The 12,573-nt window shown below is 52.4% G+C and overlaps 1 long non-coding RNA gene across 1 annotated transcript; it reads right to left on the bottom strand.

Annotated features, from left to right (window-relative positions):
• Positions 1-3,402: 3,402 nt before the first annotated feature.
• On the bottom strand, positions 3,403-11,274 carry LOC309609308. Its single transcript, XR_014233369.1, has 2 exons — positions 10,928-11,274; positions 3,403-4,482 (listed from the first exon to the last, which is right to left on the bottom strand). It is a non-coding gene; the product is annotated as an uncharacterized lncRNA (long non-coding RNA).
• Positions 11,275-12,573: the final 1,299 nt, after the last annotated feature.

The following is a 12,573-nucleotide window of genomic DNA, read 5'->3' as shown; positions in this document are numbered from 1 at the left end:
TTCCGGCCGCGACCGCGCCCCCCGCCCCCGCAGCCGCCAGCGCCGCCGCCCCAGCCCCGGGCTCGCCTCCCCCAGCGGGCGGGCGGGGACCGTGACGCGCGCTCATTGACGTCTCCGGAATCCCGGCGGCGTGGCCGACGCAGCCTCATCAATGGGGCTAAAAATAGCGGCGCCCGGAATAGCTGCGAGGGCCCGGCCCCGCCCCGCGGGCCCCCCTCCCCAACCCTCGCCGCACACCATGTTACATAATCCGCCCCCCTGTGGCCTGGGTGGGGGAGCTGTTTTTCAGGTGAGGCGTCTGCGGCCTTGCTGACATCTTCCCAAGCAGCGACCCTGTCGCTGACTTATAAATAAATTTACCCGGGGGCTTCCGGAGGAAGAGGTGGAAAAAGTGAGGCCCAGAGAGGCTCAGCAGCGGCCCAAAGTCACACAGCAATTAGGCTGCTTTGAGAAACCAGGACCGGGGCCCTCTGAGCCCTGGACACCCCCACCAGCATCACTTGGCCTACATGCCACTACAAGGGCAAGGAGCCCAGCCAACAGGGTGTCCAGCGTTCACAGAAGAAGGCAGCTTAGAGAAAGACTTCTGGGAAGGTGAAATCTCTCCTGGAGAGAAGCATTCCCAGAGGCAGCTGCTCCCATACTACTGTGTGACCTAGGGCAAGTCACTTCACCTCTCTGAGCCTCAGTTTTCTTACCTATAAAATGAGGATGATGAACTTCCCTGGTGTCCAGGGGTTAAGACTCTGCGATTCCACTGCAGGGGGCGCGGGTTTCATCCCTGGTCAGGGAACTAAGATCCCACGTGCCGCGCAGCGCAGCCAGTCAATCAATCAATCAATCAAAATGAGGATGATAATATTAGCCACCTTTTCCAGTTATCAGGAGTCAGGAGAACTGAACAACTGTGGAGGTGCCTTGTACACAGTAGTTACTCATACTTTCTCCTCCTTGCTTTCCTCTAGGAACCTGACTTCCCCAATCCACAGGAGTGCTTAGTGAAAGAAATACACAGAGGCACGCCACAGTGGCCAGAAGTCCCGAGTGGCCCACCCTCTTCTGACCATATTCTTCTCCCCAGTAAGAACCTGCCTGGGAGTGAGAGTGCTTGGAAGGTTTCTCTCTCCCACCTGACTGGAACACTCTTTGGAAATGGGAGAACTATATTTGTCTTGAGCAAACAAATCCTTCTCCCCCAACAGCAGCCCACTTAGGAGGGGCTGGTTCAGGGAAGCCAAGCCAAGGCCGGAGCAGTGGGGCGGGGGTCTGGCTGGGTCGGGTTGGGGTTACAGTGTCTGCCCCTGTGCTGCCCGGCAGGCAAGGCCCTTGGGGAACGCCCATCAGGCAGGACCAGTCCTGTGCTCTGCGGGCCCCAGCCATCAGCCGCTACTCATTTTTGGAGCCACCTTAAATTATGAGCATGCTAATCAATCCCAGCACCCAGGCCAGGCCCCACGCAGCAAAGAATCTCTTCTGCATTCAAAACTCTCCAAAAGAGGCCCCATACCTCCACTCAGCCCTCATTCCAGGGGCCACATTCCTCTCCCCACCCCCCTGCCCACCCCCAGAAATCCTTTCCCCGGACCTGTCCTGAACTCCTGCTGCAACTCAGAAGCCCCTTTCTCTCCTTCTTGAAAACGATCCCAAGAATCTCTGGTTTGTCTCAAAATCACCTTCTCAGAACCTTTATGTTTCTTTCCCAGATTCAAATATTAGGCCAATACGGAGATAAAGAAACCGAGTCTTCAAAAACGGCAAGGTCGGGGGTGCGGGGAGGCTATGAGTCTGGCTTTTTCCTTCCCTCACCACCCTCCTCTCCTTCCTACCCCAGGAGTTCCTTCCAAATGGGCTTTTTAAAGAAGCCACTACCCCCACCTCCTCCTTTTCTTTTTCCAGAAATCTAACTTTTGAAATACATTTTAAAAATATTTGCCTGTGTAGGAGAAATACATTTATTTGGACAGGAAGGATAAAATTTTTTAAACGTCTCAGTTACCAGTTTTTCCATGAAGGCTTCCAGCCCGCAGAGGTCTCTCCCTTCTATAAATACTTCAGCACAACTTGGCTTTATTATATACTCTCCCGTTTTATAATGAAATAAAAAACATATTAAAATATGTAATGCTAAAACACACACACCTTTGTGGCTCGTGGTGGCAGACTGAGATGGTGGAAGGAACATAGGCTCAAGAGGCCTGGGATTGACACTGGTTCCAACTGTTACCAACTATGTGACTTCAGGGAAGTTACTCACCTTCTCTGGCCTTCAGTTTCTTCATTTGAAACAGGAATAACGACATACCCATCTCACAGAGTTGTCATTAAGAGTGCATCTTTGATACTAGATATAAGAATGCAGCAAGGAGTCTGGCACGTAGTAGCAGACCTGCCATTTCCACACAGGAGGATTTGGGGGAAGGCAGGGCTGGGACTTTGTCTTGAAGCTGCACATGCAAAGTACTCACCCTGGCTTTGCCAGCTGGTATGTTTATCAGGGGGCTTGAGGAGCTGCACAGATGAGGGCAAGTTCACCTCATTATGTCATGACAGATGTCCAGTAAATTTCAAACCTCTTGTTGTCTCCTTGACCCTGTTAGTCAGCAGCCAAGCCAGGACCACAGTCTTCTGACTCCCAGACCAGTGCTCTAATTTGTATGCACCATATTGTCCCTTCATAACTTAGCCTCTCCTCTTTCTACACAAATTCCAGGAACTACCACAGAGCCCACATGGCAGATGGGAAAACTGAGGGGAGAGCAGGTCAACTCCTTTCACTGCTCAGGAGCTAGGACTAGAGGGGAAAACAGACACCCCAGCCAGTGCTGTCCCACATTCTGGGAAATTCCTAAGGGAGAGGACAAGATTTTGCCACAGAAAGATGGGTCCTAGTCTGATGGAGAAGCAGGACACAAGAGGCCTCCCTGGAAGAAGCGAACATGGGCACAGTGTGAAGGGGGAGACATGACCAGGCAAGGCAGAGAGAAGGGAGGGTATCCCATGGAGGAGAAAGACTGACCTCTAAGTTCACAGGGATGGGGTGGGGGCAGGGTTGAGATCCTGGGGGTGCAAAGCCCCAGGACCCAGGACAATCAACCAGACCCTTAGTGGTGTTCCCCATATGCCCTTCCATCTCAAAGTAGCAGAAACTCATGACCCAACTCCACCTAGTCAGGGAGACACCACTCCACCTCACCTCCACCCTGGCCCACTGCGGGCAGTGGTAAAAGGATGTCAAGGGGGTTCCCCAGCCCATTTGGGCCCTGAAGGGGCTCCCCTGTCCAGGCCCCAGCCCTCAGTGAGGAGAGGGGCTGTGGAGGGGATTCCCTTTGTGGTTCCCTTCCTTATCCTGAAGATGGAGAAATACCTGGCTTGGGTCCTCCCACCACTCCCCAGGTTTAGGAGCAATTACAGGGCAAAAAAAAAAAAAAAAAAAAAAATGGGGGCACAAAGACAGGGCCTTTCAGGGGCTGTCGCAGGAATCATGGCCTTCTACGGACAAAACCCGGATGAGAGTACTTGCTCTGAATTACATAAGGACGAGGAGGGGCCCCGCTGGGAGCTTTTAAAAGTGCCTCCACATTTGCTCTTCCCTAGTTGCCATGGAAGGCCATCAGGGCCAACATGAAAAAGTGGCCAAAGTCACCAGGCTGGAAGTGACAGAGCTGGAATTAATGTCAAGATTTCTCCTAAATCCAAGCCAGGCTCTTTATTAAAAACAAACAGAAATCCTCTGTAACTTATTTTTTTAATTACAAAATCAAACAGGCTCGTTGTAAACAAATGCAAAACGTTACAGGACTGCGTGATTTACGAAGTGAGAGGCCGGTAATCCACTCCCAGAGGAGTCGAGTTTGATAATCCTCTGCTGTCTGCTTCCAAATTTCTCTCCACGTCGCCAGAGATCAGGTCTGGCCCAGCGGGCCCTTCCAGAGGGTCTGGGACCGGAACGCTAGGCCGAAAGAAACAGGGCCGGGCCCCGCTGCAGCGCTGCGGCCTCGGCAGTGCCCCACGTCGCGTTCCCGGGGGCGGCCGCGCTGCCCAGCGCCGGGCCGGGGTGGGCCGGGTGGGGCCCGGGGAAGCCGCTACCTCACGAGGCGGACCCGAGGGAGTACAGCGCGGAGTCCAGCCGGGATTCCGTTGCATCACCCGGCTGCGCGGAGCCGCGGCCGTGTAAACACCGCTGCAAACCATTGGCTACCGGGCCGCCCTTCCAACCAATAGCACGAGCGTATGCAAATCAGCCATGGGGCTTTTGCTTCCTTTGGATCTGATGTATGCAAACAGATCTCTTTGCCAGGGTGGGGAGACCCTGGGCTGAGGAAGAAGCGTGTCTCGAATTCCGTAGGGGGGCTGGTTTGCGACTTTCCATCCCAAATCTGGTCCAGCCACTCCTATGGGGAATAGAGTGTAATTAAGGGTAAGCGCCCTTAATTCTTGAGCTATCTTTCCAGTTAGACCCTGCTTCTTGGAGATTCAGTGAACCTAAGAAATGATGCAAAAATTAAGTCAACTTGGAAACGAAAAGAAGGAAGAAATAAGAAATACAGAGATACAGAAAGCTGGATCGTACTTTGGAGAACATCTAGGCCAACCCTCTCGCTGGGGACACAGCAAAGAACAAAACAGACACAGCTCCTGTCTCCGCCCCTACTTACAGCCCAGTGGGGGAGACTGCTGTTAAACCATCTTGCAAATAAGTACTAAGCGATGTAAAGAGAAAACGAGTTGCAGGGTGCCAATGCGATATTTAATGTGGAGCTGTAATTTACAAGTGGGGTGGTGGATAAGGGAAGTAATTTTTCTCCTTCCTCAGGAAGTAAGTTTTCAACTGAGGAATATTGATGAGGTGCAGAGTGGGGGGAAGGGCCAAGTGTTCCAGGGAGAGGCAGTATGTGGGAAAGCCCAGGGGTGGGAAAAAGCATCGTGGAGGGCCGTGTGCCTGACACTGTGCTGAGCACTTTCCTTGCTTTGTTTCTTCTTCCTTCGTTCAACAGCCCTCTCAGGTGGGTACGATTTAGTACTGAGAGAATTGAGGCTCCAAGAGGCTAAATAACATGCCTAATGTCATACAGCTGGGAAATGTAAAGGGTGGATTTGCATCCAGGCTGATGTGGCCTCAGGTCTATGCACTGAACCACTAGTTATTGCCTCCCGGATTAGAGTCTGAAGTTCAGAGAGGTGAAGTGATTTGCCTCGAATCTCATGACTGCAACAGAGCTAGGACCTCCAGAGAGGTCTGCAGCTTTTTCACTGTGTTGTGAAGGAAGGTGGGGCTCAAGAATGAGGAGCAGGACAGGGAGGGAGGGGAGGGAGGATGGGGAGACAAAGGGTCCTCCCTGCCCAGACCTTGGCCTAGAACTTGGGGTTTACTGAAGTGAAAATAGGTAGAAGTTGTTTTTAATTTTATTTATTTTTGGCTGCACTGGGTCTCCGTTGCGGTGCGCGGGCTTCTCACTGCGGTGGCTTCTCTTGTTGTGGTGTGTGGGCTTCAGTAGTTGTGGCATATGAGCTCAGTAGTTGTGGCTCGCAGGCTCAGTAGTTGTGGCCCACGGGCTTAGTTGCTCCGCGGCATGTGGGATCTTCCCGGACCAGGGCTCAAACCCGTGTCCCCAGCATTGGCAGGCGGATTCTTAACCACTGCGCCACCAGAGAAGTCCAGAAATAGGTAGAAGTTTTTAAGCGTCTTCCTCTGGGGGGTCTGCTGCTAGCCAGCAGACGGCTGCCCTGGAGACTCTAAGGGGACTGGCCCGCCAGATCAGCCCAGATTAGCCGAATCTTATGTGCTATTCAGGTTGCCAAGCGACGCTGCTCCTCCTCCGGCTCTCACCAGATGATCCAGCTCTGGTTACCAGTGACAACTCCCAGGGGAGGGCCTGGAGAGACAGGGAGGCAGGCAGGAGAACACGGGAGGCCAAGCCCTTTCGTGTACTGGTTTACCTGGCAGTGGGGGGTGGGTATCCTTTAGCTCTCTGGCGAACTTTGGGCCTGTCTCCCCATGCCATGGGCTCAGAAATCCAGGACGCGCAGGCGCACAGGAGGGTAGCAGAGCATGTGCAGCGCCTTGGCACAGGTGGGGCCTTCCAGGGAGAGCTGCTGTAGGAGCTTGGGGAGGGGCTCCTGTCCCCACACCTGAGCACCAAGAAGAGCAGCCATGTGTGTGTGTGTGTGTGTGTGTGTGTGTGTGTGTGTCTATATCTGATCATTGAGCAGGGAATCTCATCAAGCAGGAGAAGCAACTCACCAGCCTTCCATTGCTCCTTTGTAAAATTTCCCACCCTTCTCCAGTTGGCGGGTTCCTACCTGTCACAGGGTTCTGGAGTCACGGAGTAAAGAGGTCCTAACTCCCAGGGAGTGCCCATTCCACTGAAGGATTTGGGGGAGAATAATTAGGCGATTTAACTGTTAGGTAATTTAAATCATTTCTATACTTTTAGGGAGGGTTTTTTTTTTTTTTCTTTTTGAGGGGTAGGAATCTTAAAGGCTAAGAATTGGAATAGCCATCCTCATAATTCTTACCGTATGATCACCCTACACTGGGAGGACACCCTCCCACACCCTGGGTGGTCTTTGAAAGTCTGCCCAGGGTGCTCTCAGGAGTAGGAGTGTATGTGCCTTGCCTCTGGAGGGCTGCGTCCTTTCCAGTGGGCATCAGAGTGTGTGGGCACCTGCTTGGGTCCAGGGGTCATGAGCGTGGTGACAGAGCGGGCTGTGACAGAGAGGCATGGGGGTGGGAGTGGAGTGTAGCCCTGGAATAATGGAGCCTGCAGCCTCCGGCCTCCCCCTTCCCACCCCCAATTTCTCTGGCTCCTCTTGCTCTCCTCTTGGGGCCCTGAGCAGAGGATGCCGAGGAGCAGAGATCCCAGCCTTCCCTGGTGCTGGCTGCAGAGATTCCAAAACACTTTCTCTGGGCGAGGCTCTGGCTCCCAGCACCCAGGGTGGCCGCAGTGGGCGCATTGTAGCTGTGAGCTGCCTCAGCCACTCGGGCTTGAGAGTGGGACGATCCCTCAGACGCTCGCACCATAAATGTCCAGACACAGAGTCACAGAGGACAGGCAGGGCCTCCTTCCAGAGAGGGCTGGGTAACCTGAGCTGCCGGCAGGCCCTCAGGTCACTTCAGGAGAGGTCAGCTGATGTGCCTGAAGACCATTCATCATGCCCCCAGCCCAGCCCGGCCCTGCCACGGCTATTTCCAGCCTCAGGGTGCGGAGCAGCTTATGTAACAGGCTGGCAGCCAGGGGCTGAGCTGGGGGCACTTGTGGCAAGGGATGGGACTGCTCCCATCTCCCACGGTCAGGCCAGCCCCTCAGAGCCCCTGTTCCACGTGTGGACGTGTGCGGCGGGAGCTCACAGGCCTGGGTGGAATCGCTGGGGACAGCCTGGGGGCCCCCAGCACACTTTCACTTCCTCCCTCCCAACCTGGCCCAGAAGATGACCAGTCTCCTTCCTCCCATGGACCTGAGGCCACCAAGCAGCCTCTCCTTCACCCCTGAGCCCTGCATGGCCTCTGCTCTCTCACCCTCCCCTGAGGCTCAGAGGAAGAGCCAGGTGTGTTTGCTGCTGGCCCCTCTAACAAATGCCTCTACCCATCCCCGAAGCCCCTTTCCTGACTCCGGTGGGGACTGGGAAGTATCCCTTGGAGGTTAAGCAGGCTTCAGATACACGTGTTCACATCATGGCTTTGGGCAGGCTTTGTCAGCTTGCTGAGCCTCAGTTTCCTGTATGGGAAATGAAAAATCATATCTCTTTTTCCATGTGCTTGTGATCACGAGGGCTTAGGAACCCATTCTGTCAAGAGGCAGATTATTCATGTTTGAATCCCACCCAATCTGTGTGGACTTGGGCAGTTTATTTAAGCTCTCCATGCCTCCATTTCCTTGTGTAGAATGCAGACAGTGACACGACCCATCTCCCTGAATTGTAAGGGTCCCATGAGTTTCTACACATAAAGCACTTAGTGCCTGGCACAGGGCAGCCCCATCTAAGTGTTGGCTATAATTAGACAATGTTTGGAGATCACTTTCCTCAGCCTTGGCTCCTAATAAGCTCTTGGTGAAAGGTAGTTATTTTTAACTTCTTTCTCCTTCACTATTTTAATCCCCTTCATAAACCCACCTTCACTTAGCCTTGCAAGTGCCCTCTAATCTCTCCTCTTTTGTTGCTAATCTGCTGCCACTACCAATAAAGGCATGTGTAAATTATATTCCCAGGTGTTTACATTCAGAAAACATTTCACACACATTCCTGTTTGGGCTTCACAGCAAACCCAGGAGCCAGCCATGCAACTCCTGTCATTGCCCTCATTTTGCAGAGCTCAGGATAGGGTGTGATCTGTCCAGAAGACTCAGCTGCTAAGGGGTGTGTCCAGGACAGCAGTCAGGGTATTCCGACCTTGGGCACCGGAGCACACCCGATGAGGCGGCCAGCCCATGCCAGCACCCCGCTGCCAGGGCAGATTAGCACAGGGGTCTCTCCTGCTTCCGGTCCCAGCCTGACTGAGCGCCCACAGAGGGGGAGGAGAGAGGCCTGTGGGCTTTATAAATACCTCCATCCTAGTACCAGCCCTGGGAGACCCCAAAATGCTGTGTGGTGGTGCCCTCTACTGGACAGAAGTGGCTTCTACTGGGCTGCTGCCTCTTTGAAGGAAGAAAGGCAAGTGGTAGATTTATTCATATTCGCACAAAAATCTGTCCAGGGCCTATGTGCCAGGCAGTCTCCTAGGAGCCACAGAGGTGGAGAAAAAACTCAAAAAGTCCCTACCTTCCAGGGAGATACATTTGGTGGGGAGATACAGATAAAAACATATGCAAACTTATAAGCTTTTGTACAGCAAAGGAAACCATAAACAAAACAAAAAGACAACCTACAGAATGGGAGAAAATATTTGCAAATGATGCAACCAACAAGGGGTTAAGTTCCAAAAAATACAAACAGTTCATACAACTCAATAACAAAAAAGCAAACAACCCAATCGAAAAATGGGCAGAAGACCTAAATAGACATTTCTCCAAAGAAGACATACAGATGGCCAACAGGCATATGAAAAGATGCTCAACATCACTAATTATTAGAGAAATGCTAATCAAAATTACAATGACATACCACCTCACACCAGTCAGAATGGCCGTCATTAAAAAGTCTACAAATAACAAATGCTGGAGAGGGTGTGGAGAAAAGGGAACCCTCCTACACTGTTGGTGGGAATGTAAGTTGGTGCAGCCACTATGGAGAATAGTATGGAGGTTTCTCAAAAAACTAAAAATAGAGTTGCCATATGATCCAGCAATCCCACTCCTGGGCATATATCCAGACAAAACTATAATTCAAAAAGATACATGTACTCCTATGTTCATAGCAGCACCATTCACAATAGCCAAGACATGGAAACAACCTAAATGTCCATTGACAGATGAATGGATAAAGAAGATGTGGTACATATATACAATGCAATACTATTCAGCCATAAAAAAGAATGAAATAATGCCATCTGCAGTAACATGGATGGACCTAGAGATTATCATACTAAGTGAAGTAAGTTAGAAACAGAAAGACAAATACCATATGATATCACTTATATGTGGAATCTAAATATGACACAAATGAACTTATCTGCAAAACAGACTCACAGACATAGAGAACAGACTTGTGGTTGGCCAGGTGGGGATGGGGGTGTGGGGGAGGGATGGAGTGGGAGTTTGGAATTAGCAGATGCAAACTATTATATATAGAATGGATACACAACAAGATCCTACTATATAGCACAGGAAATGATATTCAATATTCTGTGATAAACCATAATGGAAAAGAATATGAAAAAGAATGTATATATATGTATAACTGAATTACTTTGCTGTACAGCAGAAATTAACAAAACACTGTAAATCAACTACACTTAAATAAAATAAATTTAAAACACATACGTAGGACTTCCCTGTCAGTCCAGTGGTTGACTCCGCTTCTACTGCAGGGGGCACGAGTTCGATCCCTGGTGGAGGAAATAGGATCCCGCATGCCCCGAGATGCGACCCAAAAAAATATGTAACATAATGCCATGTAATGAGAAGCGCTATGAAGAAAAACAGAGCAGGTCTAGAGAATGACTGGAGGCTGCTAATGGTGAAAGAACAGTCAAAGAGACTTCTCTGAGGCGGCAACAAGGTAGCAGGGACCCCAGGGAAGTGAGGGGAGGCGGAGACCTTTTCTGGAGAAAAAGCTAAGGAGGCGGAGGATGAGTTGGAGGGCCCCAGAAGGGGAATTTCTGGGTGGGCTGGAGGAATAATGAGACCCACGTGGCCAAGAATGGTGTCAGGGTGGGGCAAGCTCGGAGATGGAGATTTCTCCCTTTCTTACCGTTATAGCACATGGAGAAGGGACAACATCATAAGTGCTCTGAGAATCAGGCGGCTGGAGAAGAGTACTGCGCAAACCGCAGGCGGCACGATAACACCGGCTAACAGGTTCTGAGCTGGCTATGCCCAGGGCTTTACCGCAAGCCTGTGAGGTGGGTACTCCTGATATTATCACCATTTTGCTGAGGAGGAAACTGAGGCTGAGAAAAGTAAACGTTATGTGGTTTGCCCAAGGACGGAAATATAAAGTCATAGAGCAAGGACTTGAATCCGGGTTTGTCTGACTTCCAGAAGCCAGGCTTTTACGATGATTTGTGCCCTTGGAAAAATAAAAGACAGGACATAAAACAGCATGCAGAGTATGGCCACATATGTGATATATATGTTTGTTATATAATTATATTTGTATTATATAATAAATATATTTAATGCAAATGTGACCATATATATTACATGTATTTTTTTTTTTTAAGAAAAGACTGAAAAGCAATGCATCAAAATGTGGTGATCCCAAGGGATGAATTAAGCCTCTCCTTCCAGAAGGCGGGAGAGAACGCCCTTAGCTTTAACAACGACCATACCTCATCCTCAGATGCTCCCTTTCAGTTTACGAAGTGTCTTCTTTCACTGTCCCGCATTTGGACTTCACGACTGCTATTTCACCGGGAAGGAAGCCAAGGCTCAGGGAGACCGCGACTCTGCCGCAGACAGCCTGTAACAGAGTTGGACCCACGACCGACATATACATAGTCGAAGTCCTGCAAGGGTCAGGTCAAGGAAAGGACAGAGAAGGCCGAGAAGTCAAGGAAGGTCCGATAATAAGTGGCCCAGGGGGCAATGAAAGGACGCGGCGACGGAGGTGAAGCAATTCCCGGGTCTGCCCAGCAGAGGGCGACACCACCCCAAGCTCTGCAAACTGCCCGGGCCACTCCCCCCCCCCGGCAGGGACAGCCCCTCCCCGAGACCCAGGGAGCCGGGCGGAGCGCAGGGGCCGCTTTCCCCGGATTCTGAAGGGTCTGCGGGCCTTGGGGCAAGGGATGAAGGGCGGGCCCGCAGGAGAGGCTTCCGGGCGCGGGGCGGGGGTGGTGGGACGGGACGGTGTGGGCGTCCGCAGTGGGGTCAAGGGTGCTGGGGCACCGCGCGCCGCTGTGGAGCGAGAAGGTCGCGGCGTGGGCGGGGGGAGGGGGTGCGGCGTGTCTGTGGGACTTCCTGAGGCGGCAAGACTTGCTGCTCCGGGGAGGCGGTTACTCGCTCAGGCTTTGCCACCTGCTTCCCTCCCAGCGAAACGAAACCCGGAGTCCCCTTCTCCACCCCCAACCCAGCCAATGGCGGCTGCACCCCTTGGCTGGGACCTGCCTCCGAAACTCAGCCCTCAGCCGCTCGGCCTCAGGGTGGGCGAAGGTGGGTGCTGCCCAGCTGACTCCAGTTTGTGCACCCAAGTGGCACTCCCACCCCCACCCCATTTCAACCAAGCGCAGAACTTGAAGGTCAATCCTGAAGCCCCTCGGCAGCTCATGGGGCTGCTCCCCCCAGCACCACCACCAGTCTGATCTCCCCCTGCTGACCCTAATTGCTGGTCTAGACATGAACCCCGGCTCAGCCCCAGATTCCTCTCCCCTTCCCCCGCCACCACCATTGGCTACACCCAGTCAGCCAGCAGGTCCTGGATACCTGTGTCGTGTCCCTATGCCCCACTCCAACCAAGGCGGGGACACAGATGTGTGCAGTGGGCTCTCCTTGCTCCCCAAGAGCTCCCAGTTTGGGGGGCAGGGGGCGGAGGCAGGGGAGTGGCCACCACACATCCCAAAACTTACACCGTGAAGCAGAAAGTGTTTCTGTGCCAGTGGGAGGCTCAGGTCCTCAGCTCCCGCAGGATGACACGGATGACAGGACCTCAGGGGGGGCCTGAGTTCAGTCAGTATTTGGAGTGCCAAGGTTCTAGGTGGGAGGGAGCTCAGAGGCCTCCGGAATCATCTTCATTCAACATCCAGTCAATAAACCCTTATTGAGGGTCTGGGGTGTTTTTAAAAATCCTGATGCTCCAGCCCCGACCCAGAACTCCCGAATCAGAATCTTATGGGGGGGGTCTTCCCTGGTGGCACAGTGGTTAAGAATCTGCCTGCCAATGCAGGGGACACGGGTTCGATCCCTGGTCAGGGAAGATCCCACATGCCGCGGAGCAACTAAGCCCATGGGCCATAACTACTGAGCCTGCGCTCTAGAGCCC

This window comes from Balaenoptera borealis (assembly GCF_965194805.1).
Source record: "Balaenoptera borealis genome assembly, chromosome: 13".
Lineage (NCBI taxonomy): Eukaryota > Metazoa > Chordata > Mammalia > Artiodactyla > Balaenopteridae > Balaenoptera > Balaenoptera borealis.
The sequence above is the reverse complement of the archived record's forward strand: the minus strand, read 5'-3'. Positions and strand labels throughout refer to the sequence as shown.